This window comes from Tachysurus fulvidraco, chromosome 12 (assembly GCF_022655615.1).
Source record: "Tachysurus fulvidraco isolate hzauxx_2018 chromosome 12, HZAU_PFXX_2.0, whole genome shotgun sequence".
In the NCBI taxonomy this organism is placed as follows: Eukaryota; Metazoa; Chordata; class Actinopteri; order Siluriformes; family Bagridae; genus Tachysurus; species Tachysurus fulvidraco.
In genome coordinates, this window is record NC_062529.1 from 4,127,401 (window position 1) to 4,146,510 (window position 19,110).

The window sequence follows — 19,110 nt, forward strand, 5'->3', positions numbered from 1 at the left end:
TCCACTGATATTTACCCACTTGATGCACTTGCCCACCGTGCATTGTTTTCTGGGAGGCTCCGTATAGCGATAAAAAAACTTGCCAGGGCCCGCCATTGCTGCTTGCAGCTATATTTCTTGTTTGATTTACCTTGGGTGTTCATTTCAACACACTCATTATAGTACTGTATGTAGACATATAGTGACATTAGTTAAACCAGTCCTCCCAGGTCCTCCATCTTCACACCATAGGGAGGCTGGTGAATTTATCACCAGACTTAACTGGGTACCATTCGGTACTCCATAAGAATCCTGCTTAAACATGCAGTATGAATTTTTACAGTATTGGGCTATTGCCTTCAGTTCACTACCATTACTTTTCATGGGAATCATTGTGTGTTTGCTTGCAGATGTGGGGATCATCATGCACACATAACAGGACATAATCATTTGTGATCATTTTGGAAGTGTAATTGTCGAGTTGCCAGTAAGTCTTTTCATACACATCTCTGCGGCTTCTAATAGAAGTGGGATTTTCGGGAGTTTTTCCTTGAATTCTCTTTTATTAACAGGCAGATCATAAAGATGCCTGTGGTCCCTTGGATTATAGGGTGATAGTTAACACGGCTCCTCTCCTTACAGGAGCTTCTACCTTGCCTACAGTATTTGAATCGTCCTTAGAAGCCAGACCTTTGTGTGTGTGTATATATGTCAGTCTGGGTTAGTAATCAGTATGTGTTACTGTATAGCCGTCTACTCTCTCACTTAGTTTATTCATTTCATTAACATTTGTGTTCACATTTGTGTGTGTGTATGTCAATGTTACTCTTTCAGATGACGCTGCTTCTTCTCAGTGTTGGAGAGTAGGTGTTATACCGGTGTTTATTCTGTTTTCTTCTGACTCAGACACCACGCGTCATAGAGAGTCAGTTGGAGCTCACGTTACTAACACGTCACCGTGTGCCCTGATGCTCCCTTTCAATCCTCTTAACAGTTGTCGGTTGCTGGTTTCTCCTCTCGCTCAGGGACCATTTCTGGGAATACTTAGCAAAGCCCTTAGTGTGCCAGTATCTGGAGACACTGTTATACATCCCCCCTTTTGATGCATGGGCTTGCCCAATTTCTGCATACCCCACGCAGTTGCGGCCTGTTTTCTGATTTCTGAAGGCTGATCCATCCACAAAAAGCTCAAGATCTGGATTCTGCAATTGCGTCTCCTGCAAATCAGACCCAGGACTGCAAATGTAATTTACAACTGCAACACAATTGTGTGGTTCTCCATCTGCTTTTGTGCGGAGAAGAGTCACAGGGTTTAGTACAGTACAGAGTTTTACTTTCACATTTGGCATGTCAAGCAAAATAGTATGATATCTCAGCCACCGTGCTGCTGCTGCTATTGCTCTTAAACACATTGGCAGGCCTGCCGCTACTGGATCCAATTTAGCTGAGAAATAGGCTCTTAATTTTCCCCCATGATTTTGTATTAGCACTGATTTCATACATCCGTCTTTCTCATCCACTGTTTGCACAAATGGCTTATCTGGATCTGGAATCCCTAATTTTGGGGTGGTTTGTAGAGCCATTTTTAAATCTACAAAGGATTTTTCTGCCTCTGGTGTCCAAGTCAGTGCACTGTGGATCTGTAGGCCTTTCCCATGAACGTTTGCACTCAAGGGCACCTTGAGGACTGCATAGTTGGGTATGAAGGTCCTGCAATAAGAAAACATGCCTAATAATTACGTCAATTGTTTCTTTGTGTTAGGTTTTGGGATGATTTGTATTGCTGCAACTCTGTTCTGCTCAATAGTTTTGCCTTGTTCTGACATCAGATGTCCCAAGAAATAATGTGCTTGCTAAAGCACATTCTTATTCTCTTGCATACTTATTATTATTATTATTATTATTATTATTATTATTATTATTATTATTATTATTATTATTCCGGACACTTTTTCGGCGCGTAACTTGTCCCGCAGCTTTTGTCCTAGACCCATAAATGAGGTGTCAAATCGACCGGCTCATTGAGGAGAGGTGTGCTATCTATTTTGTAGATATACTTGAATGGGGAATCTCTCTGTAGATGTGCTAACATCCAAAAGAGGGCAGCAGACACCAGTGAATCTGTGTAAAGGTCTTTATTAAAGCTTGTTGCTATATTTCACAGTGAGCTTCAGTTTCATTTCATATATATAGTATAGTGGGATCGCCCCCTATTTTCATGATTTTCATTTGAAGGCTCAGTGTAGTTTTTTAAGCCTCCTAGGACAAGAGGCGAAACAAAGGACGGAAGTGCTGTGTGTTTCGGTCAGAAACGCATTTTGGATTAAAGCATTTTGGATTAAAAGGCTTACATATTCCAGTTTCTTAGACTCTTGGGGATTTTTTTACAAGCATTTGTTTTGGAAAATAAAGTGAGAGCCGAAAACAAAGGACGGACGTGGATTGTTGTTTACACATTTCCTTATTGTAATGTGATTATATTTTTCCCAGTAGTTAATATACTGTGAACTAACATGAACAAAGAATAAACTTTATTTTAACAAAGATTACTAAATACAATAATTTATTGCTCATGGTTAGTAAATGTTAGTTAATACATTATGTTTGAACTAATGATCCTTATTGTAATGTGATTATATTTTTTCCCAGTAGTTAATATACTGTGAACTAACATGAACAAAGAATAAACTTTATTTTAACAAAGATTACTAAATACAATAATTTATTGCTCACGGTTAGTAAATGTTAGTTAATACATTACATTTGAACTAATGATCCTTATAGTAATGTGATTATATTTTTCCCCAGTAAAATCACTGATTGATGCTTTAGTTCAAGATCTTCATGGCGCTTGTTTCAGGAAAAGATAAATAGGTTTTCAGGTGTGCTCTTTTGTTGCAGGTGAGAAACTAGTCTGCAAATATAACCATAGTAACTGTGCAGCCATACCCTAGCAACCATATAGTGCACCTTACGAACCATATTGCAATATAAAGAAGCCATATCTCAGTTACACAACATAAAACACTCAGCACGATGAGGGGAACTGACGTCACGTGTAGCCCCGCCCCCAAAATAAGCGAAATCAAACATTTAGCATAACATGGACATGTCATATATCAAAACACTCAGCACAATGAGGGGAACTGACGTCATGTGCAAGCACATTCACATTTTCTTTAGGAAATGTCCTGTTCTAGTTTCACTTGTTGTTGTACAAACTGCAGCTTTGATAAGTTAGCATTGTGACCATCCTTTGCTAGATGACAAAGCAATGCAACAGTGTCTTTTTCACATTGGTCTTTGGATGGCGCTGCAATCATGCAGTCGTCCATATATTGAAGTATTGCTGACCCTGGGGTCAGAGTCAGAGATTCTAGACTGTTCTTAAGGGCTTTGTTGTAGATAGTAGGAGATTCACAATACCCCTGACACAATCTGGTAAAAGTGTACGGTTTTCCATTGACGGAAAATGCAAACCAAATCTGGCTGTCTGGATGAACTGGTACACTTAAAAAAAGCATTAGCTAAGTCCACTACAGAAAACCACTTGCTGTCTGGTGGAATCTGAGACAAGATTGTGTAAGGGTTTTGCACATTTGGAGCTCTGGAAATTACTGCATCATTCACTACTTGCAAATCTTGGACAAAGCACCACTCCTCTGGTTCTTCCAGAGGCCTAATCTTTTTCACAGGAAAGATAGGTGTCTTCACTGGAGAGGTTTCACATGGCACGATCACACCAGCCCCATGCAGTGAATTAAATACCGGTGTGATACCCTTAATAGCCTCTGGCTTTAAGGGGTACTGTGTTTTGCAGGGTCTGTAATCTGATTTAGGTGTTATCTGAACCGGTGCACAGTTTTTGATTAGACCTACATTATATTTCCCTGTTTCCCAAAGTTCTCTGGGAACTGCTTGTAATTGGGGGTCTTCCCCAGAAATGTGTGTCATCTGCCACATTGTTTTCAGTACATCTGTGTCTTCCTGTGGCATTATCTCAACTGTTCTGTCAACAAAAGCTACCCAATTCAAGGACATACAAAAGGCTTTAGTTTTCTCACTGTACAACACTGTGGGATCTGAACTGGGCTTCCAATCACCAGCTTCAACACACTTTAATGTCCATTTCCCTAAATCTTCCCAATTCTCTGAGTCACCTTTAGCTAGAGACACATGTGGGTGTGAATTCTCTATAGTGAATGGATGGGCCTTCCCCGGCTTCACATGTATCCTAGACAGACTCACTTTTGCAGCACATCTGTGATTGTCCCAATACAGATTCTTCAACAACAACTCCTCAGCTTCTTTTTGTTTTTCAAACCACTCTTGTTTGTAAGCTACATCTGGCCCTGTGTGTGTGTGAGCTGTGCAGTGCAGATCTTGTGTGTCCATGTATTGTGTACGAGTAAGGTTAATCACGGTCCTTATCTGTGAGTGCTTGATTCACTGAATTCACAGCATAGGTGCTGAGTTCCCACTCATACGCATACAACAGAGGTCTAGGGTCTCACTTAACGCCCTGAAATTCACCTGTTTGACTTGTACACACTTTCAATCCATTTGGGGTGCTAATTAGGTTTATTCCCAACTTGCAAATCAAATCCCTGCACATCAGATTAATAGGGCAGCATTCAGATAGCAGGAAAGAAAATGTGAATGGCTGTTGGTTATCCCCAACACACCTTAAGGGTGCTGTAAATTTTTCTTTCACGATAATCCCAGACGCTCCAACTGAATTCAGGGATCTACCACTCATTTTTGGCTTCTCACTCAACTCATGTACTTTGATCACAGAGTTTCCTGCACCAGAATCTACTAAAAACACAATGTCTGTCCCTTCTACATTTAATGTGTGTATTGGCATGTGCTTATAGGCATCTAAACTGTACTTTGCATATGGGCCTTGTGGAGTATGTTTCTTCTCAAGAAAAACAATAGCATTCAAAACTTTAGCATTTAAGTCAGAATCAGAGTTAGCTGAAGTGTTTCTTCATTGCAAAGCATCAAAGATTTTGACTCACCCATCCCTTCAGGACTGACCTCCTCGACCCCGACCTGAGATGCTGATTGTCATGCAGTTTCTTCGTTGCGTTTCTTAGGACATTCCCTTGCCCAGTGATCTTGTCTTCCGCAAATAAAACATCCACTGTCTCCCGTTCTCTCTCTTTGGCCTCTACCTCTGCCTCTTCCTTGATATCTCCCTCTTCCTCTATGTGTTCGAGACCCCGCCACATCTTGCATCATTGTCAGCTGGACTCTGTTTGTTTGTGCTTATTTCTTCTTTTCCTGCTCCTGCTTGTGTTGTGCGAGTGGTTTCGCCTCATTCAGAGCATGTCGTTCGATGAAGCTCAGTTTTCCAGTGTCCCATGTGATGCATAGGTTTTTCACAAGCACACCCTGTCCCCAAACAGGTTAAACTCTGGACGCCAGAGACTGGGAGCACCCTGAAGGACTGTTTTGCTTTGACAGACTGGGATGTGTTTAAAGCTGCAGCCACTCTGGAGGACTCTTCTGTCAGCGTACAGGACTATGCTGAGTATGTGACTGGGTACATCAGCACTTGTGTCGATAACATCGTGCCCACCATACAAATCAGGAAGTTTCCAAACCAGAAGCCCAGGTTAAACACTCAGGTATGTCACATGCTGCGTGCTCGCTCTCTCGCATTTAGATCAGGCAACGTGACCGAGTACAAAGCTGCAAAGTATGGACTGAGAAAAGCCATCACAGCGGCCAAGAGGCAGTACAGAAAGAAGCTGGACAGCTTCTATTTCACTGCTGACTAAGGGTGGATGTGGCAAGTTCTGCAGCGAATAGACTACAGGACCACCACTAACAATATCACCTCAACAGACAGCCTGCCGGACGCATTCTACACCAGCTTTGAGGCGCCCAGCTACACTGCAGAGAGGGGGCTCACACACACTTGGACCACTCAGCCTCCCTCCCCTGCACTAACCGTCTCAACAACCCAGGTACACAAAACTCTGAGGAAGATCAACATTCCTGGACGGGACCTCAGAGCATGTGCCAACGAGCTGACTGATGTTCTCACCTCCATCTTCAACCTCTCCCTCAGTCAGTGCACTGTTCCTTCGGGCTTTAAGTCCACGACCATCGTCCCCCTGCCTAAGAAGAGCACACCCACCTGCCTGAATGACTACAGGCCAGTGGCACTCAATCCAATCATCATGAAGTGTTTCGAGAGAGTGGTGCTGGCCCACATTCAGAGCAGCATACCAGACAATATTGACCCCCTGCAGTATGCCTACCGGCCCAACAGGTTCACCTCGGACGCCATTGCTGCTGCCATCCACTATTCCCTCTCTCATCTGGAAAATAAGGACTCATACCTAAGGATACTCTTCATAGACTACAGCTACGCCTTCAACACGGTTATCCCCCACAAACTCACCCACAAACTGTCCACACTTGGTCTGCACCCCACCCTCTGTGACTGGCTCCTAGACTTCCTGACTGGCAGGCCGCAGTCTGTCAGGATTGGTAATAGGACTTCAGCCAGTATCATCACAAACATTGGAACTCCACAGGGTTGTGTACTCAGCCCCATCCTCTACACCCTGTTCACTTAAGACTGTGTCGCTTCCCGCAAGGACAACATCATCCTGAAGTTTGCGGACGACACTGCAGTGATAGGACTCATCACTGGCGGTGACGAGGCAGCCTACAGGAGGAAGGTGGCCAGTCTGGTGTCATGGTGCTGAGATAACAACCTCACCACAACACGGACAAGACGAAGGAAATAGTGGACATGAGAAAGGAGAAAGCATCAGCCACTGTTCATCCTGGAGCTTGAAGTGGAGAGGGTGAGCCATTTTAAATACCTGGGTGTCCACATCAGTGAGGACCTCACTTGGACACCTCACGTCCCGCAGCTGGTCAAGAAGGCCCAACAGCAGCTGTATTTTCTGTGGAGGCTGAGGAAGTTTGGCATGTAGCCTGAGATCCTCAGAAACATCTACAGCTGCGTCATCGAGAGTGTCCTGACCAACTGCATCACTGTGTGGTACAGCAGCACTACTGTCATGGACCGCAAACGTCTGCAGAGAGTGGTGAAGACTGCGCAGAAGATCATCAGGACTTCACTGCCCTCTCTGCAGAGCACCACAGAGTCCACAGGAGAGCTGCTTCCATTCTCAAAGACCCCTCCCACCCCCAGCATGGATTGTTCACACTTCTACCCCCAGGACGGAGGTACAGAAGTCTGAAATGTAGGACCTCTAGACTGAAGAACTCTTTCTTCCCCTCTGCCATCAGACTCCTAAACAGCTGATAGGAGTTTGCAATTATGGACATAACTGCTTTACTGTTTACATGGACATAACTGTTTACATTGAACTACATTTTTTGCACATTCATTTTCTCAGAACTGCACTACCTCACCAAGAACTGCACTACCTCACTTCATTGCATTATTCAGCACTGCACCTCTTATTTCCTTTATTAAGAACTTTATTTCTTTTATTGCTCTTTTTTATTCTATTTTATTCATTTATTGTTACTTTTTACTTTACTGTATGACATTTAGTGTGGACAGAAAAGTAAGAATTTCATTGTGCAGGTAAACATGCTTTCTGTCTGTGCATATGACAATAAGCACTTTGAATTTGAATTTGTCAGATATTTCTGGAATCAGTCCATTCATGAAACAGTTTCTCAAGTGTGCTTCGTACGATGTCACTGCTCTCTCATTCATATCAGGTGGGGGAGTGAGGCCGCTGTGCGTGTTGTGTATGTCAGTGAGGCGATGGAGATATTTGTCAACGTTTTCGCCGTCCTCCTGTTTGCAAAGCGCAAACTTTGTCATATCCATATTCGCTGGGAAGGCATCACTACACGCTTCACGTAATTCCATTATGAAGTTAGAGTACGTCGCATTCCTTAAGTTTGCATGATCTGGATGCCTCATGCACAGATTCTCATTCGGCCATACATACTTGATTTGCGTTATGTCAGCTGCTAGTTTTCTTCCCAGCAGGTGCCTCAGTTCAAGTGAGGTGGGATGACATTCCTTGCAAAAACGTTCCAACTCCACACAGAACTTTTTCCCCCCGACTTCTCTTGGGTCAGGGAGGTGTTCATGAGCATGTTCAATGTCCTTTAGACTCCAGGGACGGTGTGCTAGCGTGGGGCCTACATCTGGTCCAGCTACTTCCACCGTGGGCATTGTAATCACACTCTGAATTTGCTCTTTGACCTCTTAAGTTGAGCCTCTTCTTCAACTGGTCCAGGATCAGCATTCACCTTCTGTTTCTCCCTCTGACGTGTACGATCCGTGGGGAGGGTGGAGGGGTGGACTCTTCTTCACGGTTTCTGTGGGTAGACTCTTCATTTCTGGTTCCTTCGCGGCTGGCCCTTTTTGGGGGCATATCTCTGAAACCGTGAACACCTGTGTTGACACAGCCGCTGCCAGACGTGGTCGAGGAGGCGGTCCATCCAGGTCAGGATCATCCAAAAAAGACTTAAGACACCGGAGACTTTTTGGGGCTCCTTAATGTAATTTGTGTATTTTGAAAATACTGTGTAGATAATCTCTTTGGGGAAGATTGTGATTTTCTCAACCTTTTCTCTGCCTCTGACCTCCACATCTGAAAAGCTGTTCAATTTACTTCTACCCTCTTTCTCTTCTTCTTTCTGCCATTATCTCTTTCAATTTGGATCAGGTTACCTCTCAAGTCTAACTGTTTCAGGCTAAAACTGCCACCGTCTGGGAAGCCACACTCCGTCACCCACCACATTAGTTGTGACACAGAATCAGGACCATAATTAGTTTTCATAAAATTCACATTAGGTCCAGTGATACACACTATGTTTGTACTGAGTTTGCTCTTAGATTGACTGTTGCCCATGACTATCTTAGTTTATTGTTGACAGTCTCTGCATCAGAAAGCCTGTTCTTTGTGCTATGTGTGTGCTTTATCTTTTGTTTTGGCCTTTTTTCTTTTCCCCTAACCTGAGAGTCTACGCCAAGCTTGTCAGCTCTTAGCAGCGGGTTTTCTGAAAACCTCACAAACAAGACACCTTTAACACCTAAACCCAGATTAGTACTGTGCTTTACTTTTTATTTCTAGGCCTTACACTAGGTGCCTATCCAGGTCCTTGACCTGTCGACAGATCCAGGTCTAAATCCTGTCTTTACAGCCTTTTCTATACAGAGACAACCAACAATATAGTTTTACTATTCAACACTAATAAATTAAACTAGGGATATCTGGAAAAAACCCTTACAACCTTATAATTAAAATAAAATAAATCCTCTCACCTTCCAGGTGTCCAATTAATTTTGATTCCGGCGTTGAGGCGGCTCACGGTGAACTCCCGAATCCACTCACGCTCAATGTTTCAAATGTGTCAAACCTTATGAACATCTTTAGATAAGAAATTTCCACCACACTCATCTCTCAACAGAGTGTTGAAAAAAGCTACAGCAGTTGTTGGATGCTGGCACAGTTGTGAACGCTGAGTCCATTGTGCTCTGCAATGCGTAGATCTTGTCGATACAGCATGTTGACAGAGAAGGAGCTAAAACCACCTACCGGCGGACTAAATTGCTGCCCCAACCTGCCCTGGAACCGTTCCAGAGGTGGCCTTTTCCAGCAACCACGGTCCCATATGGTCTAGCGGTCAGGATTCCTGGTTTTCACCCAGGCGGCCCGGGTTCAACTCCCGGTATGGGAACCGTGGTATCTGGCAGAGCATGCAAGACGTTCACCACATCCTCTACTTAGTAACGATCGGGAGACCTGTGAGCTTTAGTGAAATGCGTCAACGTTCACTCCTTGCAGTCAGCAACTGTTCGTGCTGCCTTTTTTTTATTCATTGCCCAAAGCGTTAATGTAAGTAAATCTTAATTCAGATTGCATTCTTTAATTTAAATCATACTTAAGCATGTTGATAAACTGAGATGAAGCCTGTGTTTTTTCTCTCTCTCTCTGTGTTTGTGAATGTCAGTTCCAATGTCAATAAGACCAAACATGCAGTGTGTATGGTATGGCAAACATGCAGTGTGTAGGCCTAGATTGGATGTGGATTTGCTCGTCTCTCAACAGAGCGTTAAAAAAAAGCTACAGCTAATGCGATCATTTCTAAACAAAATGCCAATTCTGTCTCTACTCCAGGCCAATAGGGGCCAGTACGTACAGCGTTGGGTATAGCAGCTGCCCCCTAGCCAAGGCCAGCTGCCTGGTGTGCCGTGATCGTATAGTGTATACTGCCTTTTTTTTTATTCATTGCCCAAAGCATTAATGTAAGTAAATCTTAATTCAGATTGCATTCTTTAATTTAAATCATACTTAAGCATGTTGATAAACTGAGATGAAGCCTGTGTTTTTTCTCTCTCTCTCTGTGTTTGTGAATGTCAGTTCCAATGTCAATAAGACCAAACATGCAGTGTGTATGGTATGGCAAACATGCAGTGTGTAGGCCTAGATTGGATGTGGATTTGCTCGTCTCTCAACAGAGCGTTTAAAAAAAGCTACAGCTAATGCGATCATTTCTAAACAAAATGCCAATTCTGTCTCTACTCCAGGCCAATAGGGGCCAGTACGTACAGCGTTGGGTATAGCAGCTGCCCCCTAGCCAAGGCCAGCTGCCTGGTGTGCCGTGATCGTATAGTGGTTAGTACTCTGCGTTGTGGCCGCAGCAACCCCGGTTCGAATCCGGGTCACGGCATTGGATTTTCCTCCTCACAGTCCAACGCTAAACTTAAGCATGGCTTCTGTTTGTTTGGTTGCCCCTTTTCAGTTGAAAAGCATAAACAGGTAGGAACACAGTTGGCTGGTGCTTCCTTGGGCCAGTGGCGCAATGGATAACGTGTCTGACTACGGATAAGGAGATTCCAGGTTCGACTCCTGGCTGGCTCGGCCGAGTCTTTTAGACAAGTCCAGAGGTGGGCAACAGTCTCTATCGACTTTATTTCAGGCAGAGTAACAGCTCTAGTAATCCCTGAAATGCAGACAGTCCTGTGGTGGGCAGTACGCTGGTTGCTGCGACGGCTTTACTATCCCACCCTTCGAGTTGTTGGATGCTGGCAGAGTTGTGAACGCTGAGTCGATTGTGCTCTGCAATGCGTAGATCTTGTCGATACAGCATGTTGACAGAGAGGGAGCTAAAACCGCCTACCGACGGACAGATTGCCGTCCCCACCTGCCCTGGAACCGTTCCAGAGGTGGCCTTTCCCAGCAACCACGGTCCCATATGGTCTAGCGGTCAGGATTCCTGGTTTTCACCCAGGCGGCCCGGGTTCGACTCCCGGTATGGGAACCTTGGTCTCTGGCAGAGCATGTGAGATGTTCACGACATCCTCTAGTTAGTAACAATTGGGAGACCTGTGAGCTTTAATGAAATGTTCACTCCTTGCAGTCAGCAACTGTTCGTTCCGCCTTTTTTTTTCATTCATTGCCCAAAGCGTTAATGTAAGTAAATCTTAATTCAGATTGCATTCTTTAATTTAAATCATACTTAAGCATGTTGATAAACTGAGATGAAGCCTGTGTTTTTTCTCTCTCTCTCTGTGTTTGTGAATGTCAGTTCCAATGTCAATAAGACCAAACATGCAGTGTGTATGGTATGGCAAACATGCAGTGTGTAGGCCTAGATTGGATGTGGATTTGCTCATCTCTCAACAGAGCGTTAAAAAAAAAGCTACAGCTAATGCGATCATTTCTAAACAAAATGCCAATTCTGTCTCTACTCCAGGCCAATAGGGGCCAGTACGTACAGCGTTGGGTATAGCAGCTGCCCCCTAGCCAAGGCCAGCTGCCTGGTGTGCCGTGATCGTATAGTGTATACTGCCTTTTTTTTATTCATTGCCCAAAGCATTAATGTAAGTAAATCTTAATTCAGATTGCATTCTTTAATTTAAATCATACTTAAGCATGTTGATAAACTGAGATGAAGCCTGTGTTTTTTCTCTCTCTCTCTCTCTGTGTTTGTGAATGTCAGTTCCAATGTCAATAAGACCAAACATGCAGTGTGTATGGTATGGCAAACATGCAGTGTGTAGGCCTAGATTGGATGTGGATTTGCTCGTCTCTCAACAGAGCGTTTAAAAAAAGCTACAGCTAATGCGATCATTTCTAAACAAAATGCCAATTCTGTCTCTACTCCAGGCCAATAGGGGCCAGTACGTACAGCGTTGGGTATAGCAGCTGCCCCCTAGCCAAGGCCAGCTGCCTGGTGTGCCGTGATCGTATAGTGGTTAGTACTCTGCGTTGTGGCCGCAGCAACCCCGGTTCGAATCCGGGTCACGGCATTGGATTTTCCTCCTCACAGTCCAACGCTAAACTTAAGCATGGCTTCTGTTTGTTTGTTTGCCCCTTTTCAGTTGAAAAGCATAAACAGGTAGGAGCACAGTTGGCTGGTACTTCCTTGGGCTAGTGGCGCAATGGATAACGCGTCTGACTACGGATCAGGAGATTCCAGGTTCGACTCCTGGCTGGCTCGGCCGAGTCTTTTAGACAAGTCCAGAGGTGGGCAACAGTCTCTAACGACTTTATTTCAGGCGGAGTAACAGCTCTAGTAATCCCTGAAATGCAGACAGTCCTGTGGTGGGCAGTACTCTGGTTGCTGCGACGGCTTTACTATCCCACCCTTCGAGTTGTTGGGTGCTGGCAGAGTTGTGAACGCTGAGTCCATTGTGCTCTGCAATGCATAGATCTTGTCGATACAGCATGTTGACAGAGAGGGAGCTAAAACCGCCTACCGGCGGACAAATTGCCGTCCCCACTTGCCCTGGAACCGTTCCAGAGGTTGCCTTTCCCAGCAACCACGCTCCCATATGGTCTAGCGGTCAGGATTCCTGGTTTTCACCCAGGCGGCCCGGGTTCGACTCCCGGTATGGGAACCTTGGTCTCTGGCAGAGCATGTGAGATGTTCACATCATCCTCTAGTTAGTAACAATTGGGAGACCTGTGAGCTTTAGTGAAACGTTCACTCCTTGCAGTCAGCAACTGTTCGTTCTGCCTTTTTTTTTCATTCATTGCCCAAAGCGTTAATGTAAGTAAATCTTAATTCAGATTGCATTCTTTAATTTAAATCATACTTAAGCATGTTGATAAACTGAGATGAAGCCTGTGTTTTTTCTCTCTCTCTCTATGTTTGTGAATGTCAGTTCCAATGTCAATAAGACCAAACATGCAGTGTGTATGGTATGGCAAACATGCAGTGTGTAGGCCTAGATTGGATGTGGAATTGCTCATCTCTCAACAGAGCGTTAAAAAAAAAAGCTACAGCTAATGCGATCATTTCTAAACAAAATGCCAATTCTGTCTCTACTCCAGGCCAATAGGGGCCAGTACGTACAGCGTTGGGTATAGCAGCTGCCCCCTAGCCAAGGCCAGCTGCCTGGTGTGCCGTGATCGTATAGTGTATACTGCCTTTTTTTTATTCATTGCCCAAAGCATTAATGTAAGTAAATCTTAATTCAGATTGCATTCTTTAATTTAAATCATACTTAAGCATGTTGATAAACTGAGATGAAGCCTGTGTTTTTTCTCTCTCTCTCTGTGTTTGTGAATGTCAGTTCCAATGTCAATAAGACCAAACATGCAGTGTGTATGGTATGGCAAACATGCAGTGTGTAGGCCTAGATTGGATGTGGATTTGCTCATCTCTCAACAGAGCGTTAAAGAAAAAAGCTACAGCTAATGCGATCATTTCTAAACAAAATGCCAATTCTGTCTCTACTCCAAGCCAATAGGGGCCAGTACGTACAGCGTTGGGTATAGCAGCTGCCCCCTAGCCAAGGCCAGCTGCCTGGTGTGCTGTGATCGTATAGTGTATACTGCCTTTTTTTATTCATTGCCCAAAGCATTAATGTAAGTAAATCTTAATTCAGATTGCATTCTTTAATTTAAATCATACTTAAGCATGTTGATAAACTGAGATGAAGCCTGTGTTTTTTCTCTCTCTCTCTCTCTGTGTTTGTGAATGTCAGTTCCAATGTCAATAAGACCAAACATGCAGTGTGTATGGTATGGCAAACATGCAGTGTGTAGGCCTAGATTGGATGTGGATTTGCTCGTCTCTCAACAGAGCGTTTAAAAAAAGCTACAGCTAATGCGATCATTTCTAAACAAAATGCCAATTCTGTCTCTACTCCAGGCCAATAGGGGCCAGTACGTACAGCGTTGGGTATAGCAGCTGCCCCCTAGCCAAGGCCAGCTGCCTGGTGTGCCGTGATCGTATAGTGGTTAGTACTCTGCGTTGTGGCCGCAGCAACCCCGGTTCGAATCCGGGTCACGGCATTGGATTTTCCTCCTCACAGTCCAACGCTAAACTTAAGCATGGCTTCTGTTTGTTTGTTTGCCCCTTTTCAGTTGAAAAGCATAAACAGGTAGGAGCACAGTTGGCTGGTACTTCCTTGGGCTAGTGGCGCAATGGATAACGCGTCTGACTACGGATCAGGAGATTCCAGGTTCGACTCCTGGCTGGCTCGGCCGAGTCTTTTAGACAAGTCCAGAGGTGGGCAACAGTCTCTAACGACTTTATTTCAGGCGGAGTAACAGCTCTAGTAATCCCTGAAATGCAGACAGTCCTGTGGTGGGCAGTACTCTGGTTGCTGTGACGACTTTACTATCCCACCCTTCGAGTTGTTGGGTGCTGGCAGAGTTGTGAACGCTGAGTCCATTGTGCTCTGCAATGCATAGATCTTGTCGATACAGCATGTTGACAGAGAGGGAGCTAAAACCGCCTACCGGCGGACAAATTGCCGTCCCCACTTGCCCTGGAACCGTTCCAGAGGTGGCCTTTCCCAGCAACCCCGCTCCCATATGGTCTAGCGGTCAGGATTCCTGGTTTTCACCCAGGCGGCCCGGGTTCGACTCCCGGAATGGGAACCTTGGTCTCTGGCAGAGCATGTGAGATGTTCACATCATCCTCTAGTTAGTAACAATTGGGAGACCTGTGAGCTTTAGTGAAACGTTCACTCCTTGCAGTCAGCAACTGTTCGTTCCGACTTTTTTTTTCATTCATTGCCCAAAGCATTAATGTAAGTAAATCTTAATTCAGATTGCATTCTTTAATTTAAATCATACTTAAGCATGTTGATAAACTGAGATGAAGCCTGTGTTTTTTCTCTCTCTCTCTGTGTTTGTGAATGTCAGTTCCAATGTCAATAAGACCAAACATGCAGTGTGTATGGTATGGCAAACATGCAGTGTGTAGGCCTAGATTGGATGTGGATTTGCTCATCTCTCAACAGAGCGTTAAAAAAAAGCTACAGCTAATGCGATCATTTCTAAACAAAATGCCAATTCTGTCTCTACTCCAGGCCAATAGGGGCCAGTACGTACAGCGTTGGGTATAGCAGCTGCCCCCTAGCCAAGGCCAGCTGCCTGGTGTGCCGTGATCGTATAGTGTATACTGCCTTTTTTTTTATTCATTGCCCAAAGCATTAATGTAAGTAAATCTTAATTCAGATTGCATTCTTTAATTTAAATCATACTTAAGCATGTTGATAAACTGAGATGAAGCCTGTGTTTTTTTTCTCTCTCTCTCTGTGTTTGTGAATGTCAGTTCCAATGTCAATAAGACCAAACATGCAGTGTGTATGGTATGGCAACATGCAGTGTGTAGGCCTAGATTGGATGTGGATTTGCTCATCTCTCAACAGAGCGTTAAAAAAAGCTACAGCTAATGCGATCATTTCTAAACAAAATGCCAATTCTGTCTCTACTCCAGGCCAATAGGGGCCAGTACGTACAGCGTTGGGTATAGCAGCTGCCCCCTAGCCAAGGCCAGCTGCCTGGTGTGCCGTGATCGTATAGTGGTTAGTACTCTGCGTTGTGGCCGCAGCAACCCCGGTTCGAATCCGGGTCACGGCATTGGATTTTCCTCCTCACAGTCCAACGCTAAACTTAAGCATGGCTTCTGTTTGTTTGTTTGCCCCTTTTCAGTTGAAAAGCATAAACAGGTAGGAGCACAGTTGGCTGGTACTTCCGTGGGCCAGTGGCGCAATGGATAACGCGTCTGACTACGGATCAGGAGATTCCAGGTTCGACTCCTGGCTGGCTCGGCCGAGTCTTTTAGACAAGTCCAGAGGTGGGCAACAGTCTCTATCGACTTTATTTCAGGCAGAGTAACAGCTCTAGTAATCCCTGAAATGCAGACAGTCCTGTGGTGGGCAGTACGCTGGTTGCTGCGACCGCTTTACTATCCCACCCTTCGAGTTGTTGGATGCTGGCAGAGTTGTGAACGCTGAGTCGATTGTGCTCTGCAATGCTTAGATCTTGTCGATACAGCATGTTGACAGAGAGGGAGCTAAAACCGCCTACCGGCGGACAAAATTGCCGCCCCAACCTGCCCTGGAACCGTTTCAGAGGTGGCCTTTTCCAGCAACCACGGTCCCATATGGTCTAGCGGTCAGGATTCCTGGTTTTCACCAGGGTGGCCCGGGTTCGACTCCCGGTACATTTACATTTACAGCATTTGGCAGACGCCCTTATCCAGAGCGACGTACATAAGTGCTTAAATCTCTAACACTGAATACATTAATGCTGGTTCACTAGGTTACATACTTAAGATACCACGAGTTTAAAACATTTGTTCAAAGTTACAATGGAAAAAGTGTCAAGGTTTTTTTTTTTTTTTTTTTTTTTTAAATGCAAAGGATAAGGAAAGAAGTGCTAGTTGAAGTGCTTCCTGAATAAGTAGGTCTTCAACCGCCGCTTGAAAATAGCCAGTGACTCGGCTGTCCGGACCTCTATGGGAAGTTCATTCCACCACCTTGGTGCCAGTACAGAGAAGAGTCTTGTAGTATACTTGCCTCTTACCCTGAGAGATGGTGGAACCAGTCGAGCAGTGCTGGTAGATCGGAGGTTACGGGGTGCAGTGCGAGGAATGATGAGGGCTTTGAGGTAAGATGGGGCTGGTCCATTTTTGGCTTTGTAGGCCAGCATCAGTGTTTTGAACCGGATGCGTGCAGCTACCGGAAGCCAGTGGAGGGATCGCAGCAGCGGGGTGGTATGCGAGAACTTTGGCAGGTTGAAAACAAGCCGGGCAGCTGCATTTTGGATCATTTGCAGAGGACGGATTGCGTTCATAGGTAGACCTGCCAGCAGTGCATTGCAGTAATCCAGTCTAGAAATGACAAGAGACTGAACGGTATGGGAACCTTGGTCTCTGGCAGAGCATGTGAGATGTTCACGACATCCTCTAGTTAGTAACAATTGGGAGACCTGTGAGCTTTAATGAAATGTTCACTCCTTGCAGCCAGCAACTCTTCATGCTGCCTTTTTTTTTCATTCATTGCACAAAGCATTAATGTAAGTAAATCTAAATTCAGATTGCATTCTTTAATTTAAATCATACTTAAGCATGTTGATAAACTGAGATGAAGCCTGTGTTTTTTCTCTCTCTCTCTGTGTTTGTGAATGTCAGTTCCAATGTCAATAAGACCAAACATGCAGTGTGTATGGTATGGCAAACATGCAGTGTATAGGCCTAGATTGGATGTGGATTTGCTCATCTCTCAACAGAGCGTTAAAAAAAAAAGCTACAGCTAATGCGATCATTTCTAAACAAAATTCCAATTCTGTCTCTACTCCAGGCCAATAGGGGCCAGTACGTACAGCGTTGGGTATAGCAGCTGCCCCCTAGCCAAGGCCAGCTGCCTGGTGTGCCGTGATCGTATAGTGTATACTGCCTTTTTTTTATTCATTGCCCAAAGCATTAATGTAAGTAAATCTTAATTCAGATTGCATTCTTTAATTTAAATCATACTTAAGCATGTTGATAAACTGAGATGAAGCCTGTGTTTTTTCTGTCTCTCTGTGTGTTTGTGAATGTCAGTTCCAATGTCAATAAGACCAAACATGCAGTGTGTATGGTATGGCAAACATGCAGTGTGTAGGCCTAGATTGAATGTGGATTTGCTCGTCTCTCAACAGAGCGTTAAAAAAAAGCTACAGCTGATGCGATCATTTCTAAACAAAATGCCAATTCTGTCTCTACTCCAGGCCAATAGGGGCCAGTACGTCGTTGGGTATAGCAGCTGCCCCCTAGCCAAGGCCAGCTGCCTGGTGTGCCGTGATCGTATAGTGGTTAGTACTCTGCGTTGTGGCCGCAGCAACCCCGGTTCGAATCCGAGTCACGGCATTGGATTTTCCTCCTCACAGTCCAATGCAAAACTTAAGCACAGCTTCTGTTTGTTTGCCCCGTTTCAGTTTACAAACATAAGCATGTGGAAGAACCCTTGCATGATACTTCTGTGGGCCAGTGGTACAATAGATAACATGTCTGACTATGTACCACGAGATTCCAGGTTCAACTCCTGGCTGTCTCAAATTTTTGTTTCATGTCTTATATCCATTCACCTACAGCCGGCATGTCCTTTACCAGAAAATGGCAGCTGACACATGGCCGCACTATCGCTGGATGACCCTTTATAGCCCATTTCTAAAATGACGACTGTAACGAAGAAAAGGAAAGTTGACCGAGAGGGCCCGTCGCTTCCCGTACAAGTAGAAATTGGCATATTTTTTCACTAAAATACGAAACAACTGTGTCTGCCTAATTTGCCAAATGTGGCTGTTTTTAAGGTATTCAATATCAAGAGGCACTACTAGATGAAACATGCTAATTACAACAAGCTAACTGTGAACGAATGTCATGGAAAAATAAAGCAACTAGAAGTTGTTTTAACGGCACAGCAGCGTTTTTTTACAAGAGCCCGTGAGTCAAATGAAAATGCCACAAAGGCGAGCTATGAGGTGGCAAAGCTGATTGCCAAGCATTGCAAACCTTTTATGGAGGGCGAATTTATTAAAGACTAAATTGTGAAATTTGTGGAGAACATTTGTCCTGAGAAGAAGCAAGAGTTTGCCAATGTTTGCCTGGCTCATAACACAATGGTATGGAGAATTGAAGACTATTAAGAGTGGATATGAGATTGGATATTAAGAGGCAATTAGAGGCAAAAGCTGTGAAAGAGCTTGACTTTTTTTCGTTGGCTCTCGATGAAAGCACGGACGCATCTGACACTGCCCAGTCACTGATTTTTTGAGAAGAGTGGACAATGAGATGATCGTGAGTGAAGAGCTACTTGACCTCCAGAGCCTAAAGGACCAAACAAGAGGAGCAGATTTATTTACTTCTGTTTGTTCTCCC

At 44.5% G+C, this 19,110-nt stretch overlaps 11 non-coding genes across 11 annotated transcripts; all 11 read left to right on the top strand.

The window, feature by feature from the left end:
• The first annotated feature begins 9,609 nt into the window (after nucleotides 1-9,609).
• On the top strand, nucleotides 9,610-9,681 carry trnae-uuc. The gene has a single exon. It is a non-coding gene; the product is annotated as a tRNA-Glu (tRNA).
• Nucleotides 9,682-10,602: 921 nt separating this feature from the next.
• Nucleotides 10,603-10,674, top strand: trnah-gug. Its single transcript has one exon. It is a non-coding gene; the product is annotated as a tRNA-His (tRNA).
• Nucleotides 10,675-11,193: 519 nt separating this feature from the next.
• Nucleotides 11,194-11,265, top strand: trnae-uuc. Its single transcript has one exon. It is a non-coding gene; the product is annotated as a tRNA-Glu (tRNA).
• A 919-nt stretch (nucleotides 11,266-12,184) lies between these two features.
• Nucleotides 12,185-12,256, top strand: trnah-gug. The gene has a single exon. It is a non-coding gene; the product is annotated as a tRNA-His (tRNA).
• Nucleotides 12,257-12,374: 118 nt separating this feature from the next.
• trnar-acg lies at nucleotides 12,375-12,447 on the top strand. Its single transcript has one exon. It is a non-coding gene; the product is annotated as a tRNA-Arg (tRNA).
• Nucleotides 12,448-12,775: 328 nt separating this feature from the next.
• trnae-uuc lies at nucleotides 12,776-12,847 on the top strand. The gene has a single exon. It is a non-coding gene; the product is annotated as a tRNA-Glu (tRNA).
• Nucleotides 12,848-14,177: 1,330 nt separating this feature from the next.
• Nucleotides 14,178-14,249, top strand: trnah-gug. Its single transcript has one exon. It is a non-coding gene; the product is annotated as a tRNA-His (tRNA).
• A 118-nt stretch (nucleotides 14,250-14,367) lies between these two features.
• On the top strand, nucleotides 14,368-14,440 carry trnar-acg. The gene has a single exon. It is a non-coding gene; the product is annotated as a tRNA-Arg (tRNA).
• Nucleotides 14,441-14,768: 328 nt separating this feature from the next.
• On the top strand, nucleotides 14,769-14,840 carry trnae-uuc. The gene has a single exon. It is a non-coding gene; the product is annotated as a tRNA-Glu (tRNA).
• A 915-nt stretch (nucleotides 14,841-15,755) lies between these two features.
• trnah-gug lies at nucleotides 15,756-15,827 on the top strand. The gene has a single exon. It is a non-coding gene; the product is annotated as a tRNA-His (tRNA).
• A 118-nt stretch (nucleotides 15,828-15,945) lies between these two features.
• On the top strand, nucleotides 15,946-16,018 carry trnar-acg. Its single transcript has one exon. It is a non-coding gene; the product is annotated as a tRNA-Arg (tRNA).
• The last annotated feature ends 3,092 nt before the right edge of the window (nucleotides 16,019-19,110 follow it).